The following is an 18,057-nucleotide window of genomic DNA, read 5'->3' as shown; positions in this document are numbered from 1 at the left end:
ATTCTGACGATCCCCAGCTCTTGTTTACCAGGGGAAAATCCGAGTGGTCTCCGTCGCAAGCAAGAAAGTGTTTATCTGCTGTTTTTCAATTGCTGTCCTCAGCTCAACTCAAATGCAACGAGGACAAGTCAGAAATCCTCCTCTATGGGACTTTCCCCCCTCAGTTCAGGGGAACCTTATGACCAGCAGACTTTCACTCGCCAGCCTCAACGGGGTTCCCCACCAAAAATCTTGGAGTCTGGTTTGAGGAGAACCTCACCTTTTCCACCCAGATAAAGAAGTTAGTGGGAAATTGCTTTGGAATACTTAAAACCCTGAGGAAATTCTTCCTCGATTATGCAAATGCCTTGTATGTTGGTCTTCCGAGTTACCTTCCGAGGTCTTCCGAGTTACCTTCTCAACAAACTACAGGTTGTCTAGAATGCTGCAACTCATCTTGCTTTTAATATTCCAATGAGAACTAGCATTAGACAGCACTTGAGTTCACTCCACTGACTGCCTGTGGCCCAGCGAGTTCAGTTTAAAGCCCTGACCCTGGCCCATCGTGCTCTGCATGCCTGTGGCCCCCCCTTATCTACAGAAGCGCTCCCTGTTTTACACCGCTGCCAGGCATCTTCGGTCCTCTTCCTATCTCTTGGCTCATATACCTTGCTTTCGGCTCTCAAGAGTGGGGGGCTGTTACCTTACTGTTAGAGCAACCACTACTTGGAACTCACTTCATTTTGCCCTCCATAGCACTCAAAACTTCTGCTTATTTAAGACAAATCTGAAGACTCATCTCTTTGTGTAAACTCTCCATGCATATCCTCCACCAGCCTGCGCCGGGACACTCTTCAGAGTAGCTGTAGCATAACATAATATGTAACATAAATAAACATAACACACTAAGTAAAAAGTGCACAGAGCCCATAAGTAAATCGGAGAGTATGTGAAGAGAAGAGTATATGTTGCATGCAGAATACATGTAAAGGAATAAACAACAGTGCACATAATATGCTGTGTAGAACAAAATAGGGCAACCAAATTTTCCCAAGGAACTGGGTAAAATATTAGGTATACATAGAATATTCCTCCAGGAATTATTTTCATCCAAATTATTACACTACTCAACGTTGGTCCACAATATGGATCCGAAAGATTAATCAAATGAAATAGAAATCATACTTATGGGTAAATAGAATATCAAGGTATTCTTTTACTTCATATTCTGTTTAAATATGATGCCCATTTTATTACAATATGTTTGGGCAATATTCAAATTTTTAAGGTCCTGCTGCGAGGAATCTGGCGTTCGTGCACCTCGAAAGACGACCCTTTGAAGGCACCTCATAACCAATATAGATCGTAAATCAGCATGGAACCAGCCTCCCCTGCGGATGCCACTAGATTAAGAATATAGGTGCCGCGCCCTAGACACCTATTGGATCATTACTCCCTGGTGTAACACAGATTTGAGTGCCGCCAGTGAAGGGCCCGGGATATCCGCTGTACCACGGGAATGCTGCCACCCATGACTATTTGAAGAAGACGGCCCCTAGAGTGTGTCACTCAAACTATCCTTTGAATGACTGATGTTCTATACCTTGAGCATTGGTTGAATTTATTTTGATATACAGTCCCCTACTCCGTGGTACATCAGCGTTCTGATGAAGGTGTGGCTCGTTGTGGGTCTTTACACCGAAACGCGTGTTACAGCGTGGTTCTTGTTGGCAGCAGGATTGTTCATTCCACCATCCGTCCCCACTTCTGTTTCTGCCTAACGCTCCTTTGTTTAATTAATTAGTGTCCATCTTGTTATCAATTCATTTGGTGGCGTTTATGAAGTATTGGGATCATTTATGTTTGAATGTGTGAAAGACTGGTTGTGTGATTGTTATTGAAGTATGTGGTTGTGTGAGTATGAGATATGTACGGTGTTTGTGGGACATTACATGACATATTGAATACGTGTTTTTTAATCTATTTTTGAACAATGAACTTATATTTATTTTTGTAATATCAATATATGAAATTTTGAAATTGAAAAAAATGAATAAAAAATATTTCCATGCTTGATTGGATTTGATGTTTTGGCTCTGAATGGTAGCTCTGTTGTTCTATTTGTATCCTAGGATCCCTATGTAGGACCTTATTTAAATATTATTTGCAGGGTTCTTTCAGTTCTTACCGTATCCAATATTCACTTTCCAAACACAACAACACTAGCCCCTCCAGAGAATCCCATTATTGCCACCAAATGTGCTTGGAAAAACCACATCAACTACTTTCAAGTGATACCACCTATAGTGTAAGCAAATCTCATGCACATAACCTGTTAAGCCATTACAATCCAACAACTTCAGTCTGAAAAATACTACAGAAGGAAATCCCAGAATAAGCCTCTTATTCTCAATTATATCCCCTATTAATACCAGTACAAAACAAACATAAGGGTACCACATTTTACCCGATTAACTACATAAATGAGATTATCTCCTCTGTAGCAACAATAGAAAAAGGACAGGGAGAGAGAGAGAGAGCACATTAGTATCCATCTTAACAAAATCAACTGGAATCTGGGACAAACGAACAAGGCACGGAACAGTTCTTAAGTATACTTACTCGTATACAGAAAAATGCTGGCCGACAAAATGTCCAGTCCAGAATGAGGGATACCGCTTACACATACCAGCTCAAAAGTCTTGGTAGGGTAACTGGTAGGGTAACTGACGCGGGACCAAGCCAAGGTGACCCCCCCACACAGAGAGAGGGAGACAGCCTTGCCAGTCTGTAAGGGGATACAACCATTTTGCGCCATTAGCAGGCTTAAATTAAATTGATTGACTCAATAACTGCAATGCAATTAATGCTGGTCTTGTCCTTGTCCATCAGCCCGAAAAGCAACATACCCTCCCTCTTTTGTTAGGCCATGAAACTAGTCCTGCACGTGCACAGGATCTCAAATTACAGGAAGAACCATGCTCATCTAGAGGAAATGTATATCCTCCTGGGAGCGTAACACTACCACTGTCACAGAGGAAGGGAAGTTGTTATTCCATAATAGTTGTTTCTTGGAATGTGGTTTGACTATGAACTGAATTCTATGACACAGGCTGGCTCACTTACGTGAACAATTTTCACATATATCTCTCTCTAGGTACACTAGTGGGCGGATCTTTATGCAAATAAAAAAAAGAGTAACCACAAAAGTTGGAATGGAGTGGGGCGGAAATACAACATAATCTACTCAAAATAATGTATGTATCTATGGTGTGAGGGATTCCCCTTGTTTTTTTGTTTCAGTAAAATAGTATAATGACGCCCTTTAAAGTGGGTTTTAGATCTAAAATAGGCACAGTAGATCAGGTATTTTAAAGCATATTAACTTAACTGATAGTCCCTTATGCGTTACCCTCATGGATCTGAGAGCAGGATTTGATTTTGTCCCCTGGTCTCTCCTATAGGGAACAGATCACTCAGGTCCATGGGAGTTCCACCTTCTATTCCTAACATCCTAGTGAGACTTCATCGAGATAATTACACCCAGGTTAGAGGTCGAAGTAATGGTGAACTTACAGAACAGATCTCTGTTCGTAGAGGGGTGAGACGGATGTGCTCTGGCTCATACGCTTTTCTGACTATGCATAAATGACGTAATTGATCACCTTAATGGTTGTTTCAATGATTCACTAAAGTTAAATGGGGTATCCATACCGCGTTATTATTCACCCATGATACCATTTGGATTTCCTAAACTCCCTCTGGTTTGGAAAATTAATTGGACTCCTTCCAATCATACAGCACATCTAAAAGATTGCAATTCAATACCTCTAAGCCCAAGATAATTATTGTCAATCCAAAGAGTCACAAGGGAAAAATTAGACTGGAAGTTACTGTACTCACTAGAGTTTGTAGTTACGAGTACCTGGAAATCAAACTTGATGGTAAACTTAGTTGGCGTCCTCATCTAGAGAATAATAAGGCTACACTCGCCCACAGGGCAGCTGCCAGTTTGAAATATTTTAGGGTTGCTCAATCTAGGACTATTTTACCAGCTGTTGAGGTTTATCATGCCAAAGGCAAAACAGCAGCTCTTTATGGGGCTGAACTCTGGAGGTATACTCCTGTGATCCATCTTAAACTAGAAGAAAATAATTTTATAAGATCGGTAAGTAACCCCCCGCCCAGAGAACCCAATCAATTCCATTATTCCTTGACATCCCCCTTAAGCGTATTGAGTTTTGTTCCTCCCTGCGACCCCTCTGGAGGCTGAATCTTTACAGGGAAGGCTTCAAGGAGTTATTACCTCTCTCTGGTGCCACAAGTCTTCCCTGGTTCCAACATATTCATCACTGGTACCGGAACCTGAGCTTAGATGAACTATGGAAAGATCCAGTACAATTACTCACATTTCAGAAATATGTCCAATTTATCCTGCACAAATCCATATCCCTGGGAAACGTTTGGCAAATAGTTTCATTCTGCAAAAACATTTCACCATGTACGCAGTATATGTTGACGCCATTCAACGGCCGCTGGCCAGGTGTTCGTTAATGAAGCTGTGATTTGGAGTTCTTGTAATCAATATGCATAATGTAGAGTGGAATTGGAGCTCCACTAACGGGTTCCTATGCGATCTGTGCACCATTGCCCAGTAGGAAGCATTGATCAGGTCTGTTTTCTCTACACAATGTATGCCAAACCTTGATGTAAATGGATTAGACCACTCTCCCTTAACCTGGGATTCCACACTTTTCAACCAGCGGTTGGACTTTTTTAACAGACACTTGGCTGAAGACGAAGGTAATGTGGACACAGTTGCTGCCGCGGAGAATATGATAGGTGCTACGAAGCCAGTGGCTATTGACAAATCTGGAAAGGAGGCAAACCGAAGTGTCAGGTTTCTGTAGGGTAAGAGGTATAGGAGTGAAGAGCCATGTGGATTTAGCCTGTACGTTGCCCATGTTATTTCAGGAAGATGGGGGTTACCTTTTGCTTTTGGTACCTATTGCTCTTGGGCAATAGAGCATACCTGATTAAGGTGGTGGAGGTTTTGGCAGAAAGGCAGGGTCATAGAGAGGAGCTACTTGGAGGGGACAAAAAAAAACACTTCAAGGGAGCTTCAATGTTTTTCTAGTGCCAGGAAGGAAGCACGGCAGAAGGAGGGGCAATAGATGGCAAGTTTAAGTATGGAAAGTACCGGAACGCTGCATTGGAACGAGAAGGTGGATCTTCCTAGTAATTTTGTGGGCAGATGGACAAAAAAAGAGGTGGTGATGAAAAATTAGAAAATAAAAAAGAACTTATAGTTAATTATGTTGAGGTTTGACAAATTGTAATTGAAGAACAGCAGAAGAGAACAAGGGACGCGTATCTGATAGGGGTGGGTGGAGGGGTTTGTCTTCTACTGTTGGATCTTAAGGTAAGTTGTTTTAGAATGTGCGGCTAAGCCAAAAGTTAAACAAGTTTGAGCTCTTCTTGCTTCCAAATAAAGTATCCATTCCACAATCTGAGCTAGTCTAGTGTGGTTATCATCCAAAGGAATTGTTGGGAGGCAGCAAGTTACTGACATGGGCTGAAACCGAGATGATGGCCGCATTTAGAAATCTTGCAAGATCACACAACAACACATTTCACAAGATTACAACAGTTTAATTTTCACTATGGTTATTAAAAGAGTCAGGTGGTTTGTCTTCCTTCAGTGGTGTTTCTTCTAATGTTTGATAAGTCCTGGCTGGGGCAGCGAGTCCTGGCCCACTGGTCCTGCTGCTTGTGCCGGTGTGCCGGTGAGTCTACAGGCGTCCTCACAAGAAATGCGCATGCGCAGACACGCACACATGCACAGTTTTTGCTTGGATTAGAAGAAATGGTGCAGAAGAGGGGGAGGGCAGCTCGGGGACACCGCGGTACAGGTAAGTGGGTTTTAGTTCATTTTTAAGTAATAACATTCATTGTTAATATGGGGGGGTGGAGGCAGGGGCTGGCCAACTCTGCTATGCTGCAGAGTGTGGGGAGACTTACCTTCTCTGTGTTCTCTGCGGAACGCGGAGAAGGCAAATCTCTACACAGTTTGCGGGCGGAGGGAGGTCTCCGCCCGGGCCTAATTATTTCAAGCATTTCATCCACAAATTTTTAATATAGATACTTGTTGTATTCAGCTAGTCCTGGCTTCTCTACTTATACTTTAATAGACTTTTACTCCTTTCTGAAACAACATCTATTTACTTCTTATTTCTCCTAGTAGACATAATGCTGTTTCAAAGTTTTTGCAAATTTTTACCGGATGCACTAACCTGAGAAGAAACTTAAACATCTCTGCAATAAGTGCGAAGTCTTTTAGCTCTCTTTCAAATCCTGTCCCGTACGGAGTTTGAATGAAAAAAACATGCTCAGAATCTGTGATAAGATCACATGTGCCTTGGCATCAACACAGACTTTTCCTTGCCTTGGTAGTGAGAGGTATTATTAAGCAAACTCCTGGGGCCATATTGCACAATTCTAAAACAGTGAGAAGAAAAAAAACGGAATTACTTTAAATGGATTAATATCAACAATCAAAATGGACACTGGAGTTGAAGCACCCACCAGAACTGGGAAAACAACTGTCCTATACCTAAAAGAAGAGTGAAGACAAAAACAAATGGAAAAATACATTGTGTGGTTCACTTGGGTAAAACGTATCATGAAAGAAGCCCAGTTAAGTTGTTGGATCAGCAGTGTTATCCTTGAGGATGATTGTCTCCTAAAGTTTCTTATGGCTGTAGCCATATAAGAGGCAAAATAGCCACTTAGATATGGTGCTGGAGGACACCTTGTGTAATAACCAATGGGATGGCAGGGAGCCACTCCCACAAAGTTCATTGCATCAGAGCATTTTAGGTGAAAAATAAGCATTTTTGCTCCCTTAGGGGCAAAACAAATGATGGAATATGCATCTGATAGGAACCAAAATGTCTCTTACCTTGGGCATTCCCACAATGGGTCTTTCCTGAGGAGTAGAAAATCATCCCACAAACCAGCTTGTGCCCTTGCCTGTTTCTCCGAAATTGGGTGCATTCACGGAGACTGCCTAGCAATAAGTGAGCCGGCTTTCTGACAAATGCAGGTGGAGATGGAGAGGCACACGTTGACCACCAAAATTTGATGTTGTTGGTAATTGTCCCTATCAGGGTAAATGTATTTAGGAAGTACTCCCACACTGTTGAGTCCTCTAGAACATGCAGAGGGACTATACTCTATCTCTCAGGGTGCACTGTGTGTGTTCAGGTACACATGTGCACAGAGGAAGCTCCTCTACTAAGGCGGAGGAGCATCGCCCCACTGCTCTCAGAGCAGGATAGAGAAAAAATAAAATGATAATGTTAGAAATGGGATTTCTGGTTGGCTAGGGTATGAGCCTAAGCCAGGCAGAAACAACCACTCTAGTCAGGGCAAGGGAGTTACACGCTGAAGATAACCCCTGCTCACCCCCTTGGTAGCTTGGCACGAGAGGCAATGTGTAAAGCGTTTGAGAAAAACACACACACAGTAGCGACACACTAGGCACACTACAAAAGAAACTCCACACAAGGTTATATAAAAAATAGCCTTTGTATTATCATAAACACATTAGATCCTAATCACACAATATACACTGTGCCAACTGGAACTAAGTAGTAATTTACAGGGGATTATATCCATGACAGGGCCAATCGGGCCACTCCCAGAACCATTAGAAAGCACATGCAGTAAATATGAAACAACCAGCAACTACTAGTAATATACTGTACTCAGCATTATCACATTAGGCATAAAACACATTATGCATCACATTAGGCATAAACACATTATGCATCATAGTAACACTGCCATGGTGCATACATCACCCTAGGGCCTGCGCCCTACCAGTCAGTGTTCTCACGCTGGGCCCTGTCCTTGGCTCACCCCGCAATGCCCCCTTAGAGCAACCTTGCCCTCATGAGGCCTTTGCACTGGCCCCCTTGGCTGCCAATGCAGCCCCGACAAATGTGCACAATGGGAAAGGGCTGGCGTGCTACTCACCCCTGTTTCCTAACAAAAAGAATGCCCCCACGTTGCAGCTGCCTGTAATCAGACGGTGCAGCTGTGTGCAAAATCAGCACCAATAGTGCCTAGGGAGCCCCTCCTTGTCGGGGTTCCTCTTTCCTGGCTTCCAATGACCAGGGCCTTCCCAGACTCTGTCCGGTCTTCTCGGTGCCACCATCACCAGGGCCGTCTCCTCTCCTCGCGATGCCATACTCTGGCAGCTTCTTGGCCACAGCAGATGCGAATCCACAAGGCGCAGCTCCTTCTTGCGGTCGGGGCGCCGCCCGCAACCAGGCCTCTTCTTGCCTGTCTTCTGCTCTGCTTTGTGGGTGGCCCCAACTTCTGAGAGCTTAGCTCCGCCTTGATTGGTCCACAGAACGCGAACTTGGCCCCGCCACAACCAGGCAGCTTGCCTGACTTGCTACAGGCAAGCTGCCTGGTCCGCCGGCTCTGGATGAAAACAAAAATGCAGGGTGGGCTCCTGCCTGGATTTCCTCTGCCCGGAGCATGCCCTAGGTCAGGCTTTCCTCGCCTGACTTCCTGTTGGAGGCCGGAAGAGCCCACAAGGCTTCATCTCTCCAGCCGGCCCGCCCACCTACAATCAGGGAATCTCGGCCTGACTATCGACCGCAGCCGCAACGGTCCTTGACTCCTCTCCGAGCCACAGAAACGCGGGGTCGGCTCCCACTTTACTTCCAGCCAGCGCGGGGTAATCCCCACGCCAAGATTCCCAGAGAACACTTTTGCAACACAGCGCTGCCGGCCTCAAGACCCCTGGGGCACTCCTCACGTCCTCTCCAGTCTGGGCAGTGCCTTCCTTGCTCTGAGTGCGCTCTCCAGGACTCGTAGTCCACAGTTATCAGAGGCAGAGCTAGGCACAGACAGGCCAGCACGTAGGGACCACCAGGTACAGCAGCTGGGTCCCACTGCCGTTCCACCTGTTTCCCAGCAGTCCTTCGCCCCAGAGCAGGTACCAGCAAGCACACCTTACATGGAGTCACAGCCCCAATATTTACACCAGGCTGTATCTTTGTTTTGCCCTGGCACAGGGCTTGGGGATCCAGAATAACTGGAAATGGGGGTATGGGAGCATTTTCTATACAGTGCTCACACCCTCCTTTGTCAGGTTGAGCTCTGTCCTCAGACACACCACAGGGGGGCAGAGACAGAATTTAACCAGGCAGGCACAGACCCATTCAAGGTCAGGGGCTACTCCTCCCACTACTCTAAATGCAGATCTGCCTATTCAGCCTTGCGCTGACTCACCCTGCCCTTCTGGAGCAACACACCCCACTATCCCCTGTCACTCCAGAGAAAGATGTGCAATACACATCAGACAGGCAAAGACACATAGCACACAAAAATAGCAACTTCTAAAAGTAGCATTTCTAAAATAGTGATAAAAATCTGCGCAGTCCATCACGCAGCATTTATCATCATTATTCCAAATATACCAAACTTGACCACGCATCCCATCTCATATCAGGGATTACCACTGAACTCTTATCAGGGAATCACCAATGCATTCTTATGAGAGTGCAGCCTCAGAGCAGTGAGAAACTAAAATGGCTGTTTGTCACTACCAGAACATTTCACCCACTTAAGGCACATGTCCTACCTTTTACCTACAATGCACCCTGCCCATTGGGCTATCTAGGGCCTACCTTAGGGGTGACTGACATGCAGTAAAAGGGGGGTCACAGACATGGCAACCACATTGCTTGCCACGTCACAGCGGCAGGAAACTGCACGCACAGGCCCTGCAATGGCAGAGGCCTGGGAGGTTTGAAAGGCTACTTAGGTGGGTGGCGCAAGCAGCGCTGCAAGCCTACCAGTAGCATGTAATTTACTGGTCCCGGGTGTATTAGATACTACTTTACTGGGTACTGAATACGCCAAATAGGTGTAGACCAATTTTACCATGTTTACTATAGAGAGCACACACACTTTACACTGGACAGCAGTGCTAAAGTGCCCAGACTCCTAAAACCACCAACACCAGGCCAGAAAAAAAGACTAGGAGGAAGGCAAAAAGTTCAGGGATGACCCAGCAAAAAGGCCCAAGTCCAACAGATAATAACATTGTTTTTATCATTTTATTTTTCGTAGGTATGGGGCTGGGTTAGGGCGGGCAGGGCTGGTGGCACAGAGAGGAGGAGTGGTTCATGCACTGAAATGTGCATGACGGTTTGGCCAGCTGTCATGGGCCGGCCAAACAGTCAAGCGCAGTTGGCATGCCCTCCACTGGGCTGTAATACACAGCCTGGGTGGAGAACATGCACAGGCTCCTTCTCCCTCTCTGAGCACCGAACCACAACGCTCAGACCAATCACAACACTGCAATGCAGCATTGTGATTAGCTTAGGGGAGCCTGTGTGCTTCCTGCTTCTGAGAATCGCTGGAGAAGTGGAGAGACGGCGGCCGTGAGGAGGTAAGTGTTTTATCTTTTTTTATTTTGTCCCCCTCGCCTGCCATCCCCATTCCCTGCCAAACGCCGACGCATTAACACGGAAGCAGTGAGTACCTGTCACCTATGTTTGGGAAAAATGCCTGAATGGAAGTTCTATGTCAGTGTGAGACCCGTGCAAGAGCTTTCCTTATGCACCTGGTACAAAGAGGTGTATTACAGACACTTGTGTTCAAACTTGTTCACCACGGATTAAGGTCAGGATTTACTGGAATTTGAATCACCACCAGAGTTTGCTCTTGCAGAAAGACATCAAACCGAATTAAGTCAGATTGTAAGGACGGGAAGCATTACTTGTGTCAATAAATCATTTTAGGAAGATCCTGTTAATATAGAGCAGCAAAAAAGTCCATATAAATCAGATTTAAGACTAAGTAGAAATCATAATACAAATAAAGAATTTTCTGCAAACAAACAACGTCGGCTTGCGAATTCAGCTTTACTTCAGCTCATAAAGTATGGTTTCACCTAGTAGGCAATCTGCTGGTGCTCAATTCAAACACCCAGCGGGTAGGAACATAAACTCTTGTTGAAGATTTTTTTATAAGGCATTTTTTGCTTTTTTCTACGGTAATCTTTACGCACGACTGAGTTCTATTCAATAAACTGGCAGGTGGAAATTAGACCTTCCCTAGTTCAGCCCATCAAAACAATTGAATTATATTAGGTTTACCGAGATCGTGATTTCTTTGCATTCTTTAACGTTAGGAGAATATATATATATATATATATATATATATATATATATATATATATATATATATATATATATATATATATATATATATATATATATATATATATATATATATATATATATATTTTAATCGTATACCTGTCAAGACAACTCGAGTGATTTAACAGAATGACGACTGAACAATCTGTTGACTATATAAGCGCTGTGCAAAAAGAGACGTGTATTTCCACAGAAAAACAATGTACACCAGTCTTTGTCTCACCACGACCCCGTTATTAAATCAAGTAATGTCAGTATATTTTAATCAAAAGCACATAACTATATATATGCATTGCGGGCCGTTGAGGCAGCTCATTTCAGTGTGTTCAACTGTCATTTACATTTTGCTTCCATCCACCAGATAATAAAACGTAGACAATGGTTCAGTCGGGTTAGTCATTGGCTCTCGCATAATGCCTGAAGAGTTTTTTCCTGATCACATGCACAACCACTTCAAAAGAAGTGCACTTCAGAATTAGGACTTTTGTGCTAATGTTTTTTCTTTTCATTGCCCCGGCTTGGCAAGCCTAGATCTACTGGATTTCCCAATGCGTCTTTTTAATATGGATATTGTGAGATCTCTCTAATTTAGCACCTGAATTACATCCAAGTATTTACCAAGGTATGTATTCAAAATGTGAGGCTGGTCCTAACATTTACAGAATAGCAAATAAAGTGTAAAGGATTCTCTACAGGTTGAACTTTATTAACTTAGTGTGCCTTACATTAGAGCATTTTCATATTTATAACAAAAAAAACTCTTCTTATTCTTGGAACATTGGGGCATATTACCAACAACTAGCGATAATTATCCCTATGTTGGCTTAGCGGCAATATTTTTATCGCCGTGCTGCATCGATTTTTATCGCTTTGGAACCTTGCTATTATCAAGGTTTATCTCCTAAGCGATAAAAATCAGCCGATATGCATGAATATTGCTGAAAAGTCAGCGATATTCATGCATTACCGAGCTAATGCTCTTAGCCATGTTATCCACCTACCATTGGATAACATGGCTAAGAACTGCTCAGGGGCAGGTGTTAGCTTTTGGAGATATTCGCGCTTAGAGCGAATATCTCCAAAAGTTGGTAATAGGAGATAGCGATGTTAGCGACTGTTTCCAGTCGCTAACATCTTGGCACGCCCACTTTGCATGTCATTAGTGATAAATTTCACTGACATGCAAAGCGGGCCCAAGATGGTTGCTATCTCCTACTAGCTGTCGCTAACTGGTGTTAGCAACAGCTACTGGTGTTAGCGACAGCTAGGTAATAGGGAGATAATTTTATCTCTGCTTTCTTGGCTTTTAAAGCCAAAAAAGCGGAGATAAACCCCCTTGAAAATATGCCCCATTGTACCTTATTCTTAACCTATGAAGGATGCATTTGCACATGAGAATGACAGTTTCCATGAGCAAGCTTTCCTGGCACAGAGCTGACCGTTGAGGAACTTCCAGCTTGACTTTAATAGGGGGCTAGGATTCCTATGGAAGGCAGGTGGTGCACATAACAAGACCTTTCATTTGGCCCCACAAGGAATTTTAGGGACCCTCCTTACTTCACTAGATTGTGTCCCCTCAAGTGCTGCAAATTGTGGAGAATCCTCTGTATTGGTCCAAAGACTTCAACCTTTTCGATAAATGAATTGTCCTGGTGTCTCCATTAAAATGAAAATATGTGTAGTGGTAAAGGGAATTCTACCATTTGCATTTGTAACATCTCTATAACATTTGTAATTGCATTTTGAATGAAGTGGATTGGTTGCAGGGTCTGACTGGAGGCTATGAGTGAGGTAATAAATTATGTCATTTAACACATGATGAATAATGGATAATGTGAGGTCATAAGCACTAAATGATGGGGTGCAAGTTACAGTTAGTTCATTAAAATATAACTGATATATTTTTGTGTGTTTTAAAGTTAGCTTGGTCTCATTCTAAGATCTAACTATTACGCTTTTTAACAGACTGTAAGATTTGTGACTACTTTCTCGGGGAAAGCACAGGAGATGAAAAGGATATTTAAAAAACACTGGCATGTGTTATCTACCGACACGCATCTAAAAGAATATATTTCGAGCAATCCCCAAATCACCTTTAGGAAGTGCCGATCCTTAAGGGATGATTTAAATCACAATCAGGTGACAAGTGTAGGGCGAGGTGATAAAGAGATCAGTACAGGGTTTAGATGTTGCAGAAATTGCAAAGCGTGCCGTAAAAGTAGTGATTGTTCCGTACTCGACATCCCCAATTCACTAAAGAAGTTTACAATCAGGAAGACTCTGACATGTGATACCATGTATTGTGTATATGTGTTAATATGCCCATGCAATAAATGGTATGTGGGGAGCACAATACAGGGTGCCAAAAAGAGGGTAATGGAGCCTATCCATGCGATTAGGAATAACACAAAGCAGTATCCTTTTTTGATTATCATTTCCAAGATGTGAATTTGTTGAAAATGGTGGTAATTGACATGGTGGATCTGGGAATCAGAGGAGGGAACAGAGAATTGACTCTGCGGAAGCTTGAGTCAAGGTACATTATAGAATTTGATTGCATGACCCCAAATGGCCTCAATTCCAGTGAGGAACTTGCGGTACACCTTATGGAATGAAGTATTAGTGTATATAAAATGATTCAGCGGTACTCTATTTGTTTTTATCTTTTTTAATTCTTTCAGATATGTTTAGGTATAATTGGTATGTTTTTTGACCATTGTATCCCAGCAAGATCGATAGCCCCTTGGATTATGATGAACATGATGAATTGCCTTAAACTATGATCATTATGCCCACTTGGGTTTGATTCTCTCTTTTTGAGTGAATTAACTCAGAATCGATTGTTTTTGTAGCACCCCGAAGCCCACTGGGGCAGGACTGACTAATACACTGTGTTTATAATTTGTATGTGGAACTTTATTGTTCACATGTCTCGCTGACAGTGCTTTACTCCGACACTTTGTATTACTATGGGGGCGTGTCATTATGACGCAACGCGCTAGATCGGCACAATATACGAAAACATAACTAATTAGCAAATTATGTTGGTGTTTGATCTAATAATACTGTTAGCGCAATCTTAGTATTAGAATACGGTCGTATTACAATGAGAATGTATTTTACTCTCTTGTCTAAGTGTTGTGGGACTGTGATAATATGTATTATACTAGAGGGGTGTTAATCATTTGAATATATAACAATTGGCAAGTCTAACAGTTATGGATATTTTAATATGATTGCGAATGAGAGCGGGCATTACATTGAAACAGTATGAGTTTACAATATTTCAAAATGGCTACTATGTTTTCAGACGTTTACCACACTAATGGGGTGTTAGTCCTTTGTCTATGGTTAGCCAGGGGATTTAAACTATCATGATGTGTTACAACTTTGAAACGTGAACAAAGCGATAGCTGAAACGCGTTGTTTCCTGCAATAAAATGATCTTCACAAGCAGCGTGGTGCGTTCGAATAGTCTGTTGAAGAAGCGGATTGGTGTATGGTTATATCGGGCTGCCGGTAGCCCCCTCTCGGACCGCCCGTGAGTTCGCCGGGGATTTCCTACAACAGAGATTGGTGTTTGTTTATATAAAGAGAGGGGCGAAAGCTTGTTTAAACCTGTCTCTACGTTTGTACCACAATCGCCATGGGACGCTGTGGACATATTTACAGAGGCAATGAAGAATGACCTCTTGCAGTACAGGCGAGCGGAACATCGCACTTCAACACATAACATCACTGAACGCCAGCGAACGGCGTTGATGGACCTGACTAATGATAAAACTCTGGTGATCAAGCCTTCCGACAAAGGGGGGAACGTGGTCCTAATGAGCAGGGACCAATACAAAGAAGAAGCACTGAGGCAACTGGCAGATAAAAACTTCTATATGGAATGTACAACTGCAACATACCAACAGAGTATCACACAATATGAGACACTAATACAGAAGTGGTACATTCTCAAGATGCTGGGGAAAGATGAACACCTCTTCTTAAGAAACAACACCCCCATGATACCTACCTTTTACCACCTCCCCAAATTACATAAGAACATGAACCGTCCTCCAGGCCGCCCAATCATCTCATCCATCGGCAGTTTAACAGAGAACATGTCACGCTTTGTAGACAACATTCTGTTTCCTTTGGTGGTGAAATTAAAATCTTACATGCGGGACACCAAAGATTTTCTAATCAAGATCCAGGGGTTAACATGGAGCCCTGGATATCTGCTGATGGTGCTGGATATTACCAGCCTATACACATGCATAGAACATGGACAAGGCCTGGAGGCCGTCAAATATTTTCTTGAGCAGCGCCAGATGAGATTTGCTAGACACAATGAAATGATCATTGAATTCATAGAGTTTTGTCTAACTCACAATATCTTTCTCTTTGAAGACCAGTTGTATATCCAAAGGTATGGGACGGCGATGGGCACCTGCTTCGCCCCCAGCTATGCGAACTTGTTCGTTGGCTGGTGGGAGGAGCGGGTGCCCAGGAGCTGCACAGTGGGTCAAGACACAGGGGAGGTTATATGCTGGCACCGTTACATCGACGATTTGCTATTGTTTGGAATGGTGGCATCAGCACTGCAGAGGAATTTATTAAGGTACTAAACACCAATGACCTCAACCTGCACTTCTCTGGTTCAATTAGTCCGGTGGCAGCGGATTACTTGGATCTCAGAGTGTTCGCTGAGGGGGACCATCTGTACACCACACTCTATAGAAAAGAAACTGCTGGCAATTCAACACTCTTTGCCAGCAGCAGCCACCTCCCTCAGCTGAAGAACAGTATTCCTTATGAAGAATTACTCAGGCTCCGAAGGAATTGCTCCAGGGATTCCGACTTTGAGGCGGCCGCCTCAGAATGTCTAGCGCGCTTCTCTGTTAGGGGATATGGTAAAGAATTACTGAATAACACACTTAAAAAGGTCAGAAAGGTACAAAGGGCAACACTCTTGGCCACTGATAATCAAGCTGTAGGCCGAGTGAAGAAAGTCACTTCAAATGAAGGAAAGTTCAGACTGATCACCCCCTATTCATCAGGTGCCAACGACTTAAGAACTATGCTAAATAAGAACTGGCATATATTACAAACAGACAGCGTACTAAAAGAGGACTTACCAGCTCACCCTCTAGTAACGTTCAGTAGAGCTAGATCATTGGGTGACATGTTGGTCTCCAGTCATCTGGAGAAACCAACACCCAAGACAAACACCTTGAAACAGATGTCCGGATTCTTTCCGTGTGGGCACTGTAAGGCCTGTGCCGGGAGCAGAAGAGTGCTATCGTACACTATATCTGACACAGGCAACACGGTGCCCATTAGGAATTTCATAACCTGCAGTTCTCAGTTTGTAGTGTACTATTTGCTCTCCCCGTGTGGTCTCCGCTACATCGGCAGTACAATCAAGGAACTCAAGCTGAGGATACTAGAAAATCTTCGGGCAATCGAGAAGGTAGACACTGCCTATCCGGTTGCCCGGCATTTCGCCGAAGCTCATGGCAAAGATCACAATAAACTCCAATTCTTTGGGTTGGATCTTGTCCCACCCAACGTCAGAGGAGGCGATCGGTTAAGAAGACTACGCAGGTTGGAATCCAGGTATATCATAGATCTCTCCACGAAACACCTGAGAGGACTTAACAGTGGAGAGGAACTGTCATTCCATCTAGGCAAATGATACTGACACTTGAAAAATATCAACTCTGCTGTCTGTCATGAATCACAAATTATATGACTGCCACATATGAATTTTGCATTTCTCTCCACTTAATGTGTCTTTCCCCTTTCTCCTTCTCTCTTTCTTCTTTTCTTTTTGCCCTGCACTTATATATCACCAATGTAGTGACTGCAGGTTCATGGATATGTATATATGTATATATGTACAGATTGAGTATCTTGGGGGGGGAGGGGAAGCGATTACGTTTATGGATCACGTCCAATATCTAGGTAACTAAGTAAGAAAGAATAGTATAAGCTTGATCCAGTTTGCTTACAAGAATAGATTGGAATTTATTGATTGACTAAATGTGAATAGTTTGTATAATATGCCATCATCATTTGAGTAATATTCTGTATAGCACATTGATTGTTACCAAGCTTTATGAACTATGACAGTTTTTGATAGTTTTTGATAGTTTTTGATGACAATATCTTTGATAATTTCGATGATCCATATATTTGTATTATAGTCTTTGATGAACTGCACTGTTATTATTGTCATCGCTCAGTATAGAAATTATGATTCGACACTATGTACATAGGACACTAGCCGATCCACGGCTTTATTCAACGTCATGATGTGGAGACATTTATAATCACACAACACCCTCTCATGGATAGAACACCTTTCCAAGATGGCGCCCACAGTGGCACTTGAGGGTTAAGTCCTATGTTGTTGTCAATGAATATATAGTAAACTTTATTACCTAGCTGTTTACATGTCACGAGTGACACACTGATGAAGGCTCACGCCGAAACGCGTCTTGTGCTTTTTTTCCCCCGAATAAATCACCGTGATAATTTCTAAACTCCTTGAGTGCTGCCTCTTTTCTCACGAAATTGAAGAAAAGTTTGAGCGTCTCATATATATATATATATATATATATATGAAATTCAAAAGTTAAAGTTACCTGAGCTAACTTGAACTTACGCCTCAGCAAAGTACTGCTTATGACCTCACATATTACATGACTTATGACATGGTCAGTGACATCACTGATGACCCACTCACATCCCATGCAACATCTCTTACACCGACTCACACACCCACAGAACCATCCACATAACCACCCACATACCCATTCACAAACCCATACAAGTATTT

At 43.1% G+C, this 18,057-nt stretch overlaps 1 protein-coding gene across 1 annotated transcript in view; it reads left to right on the top strand.

Moving 5' to 3' along the window:
* Window positions 1-18,057, top strand: part of SPOCK1 (SPARC (osteonectin), cwcv and kazal like domains proteoglycan 1) — a 1,053,799-nt gene that overhangs the window by 879,312 nt on the left and 156,430 nt on the right. The window lies entirely within an intron of this gene.

This window comes from Lissotriton helveticus, chromosome 7 (assembly GCF_964261635.1).
Source record: "Lissotriton helveticus chromosome 7, aLisHel1.1, whole genome shotgun sequence".
NCBI classification, from domain to species: Eukaryota; Metazoa; Chordata; class Amphibia; order Caudata; family Salamandridae; genus Lissotriton; species Lissotriton helveticus.
Note: the sequence above shows the minus strand (reverse complement) of the source record. Positions and strands in the feature narration are given on the sequence as shown.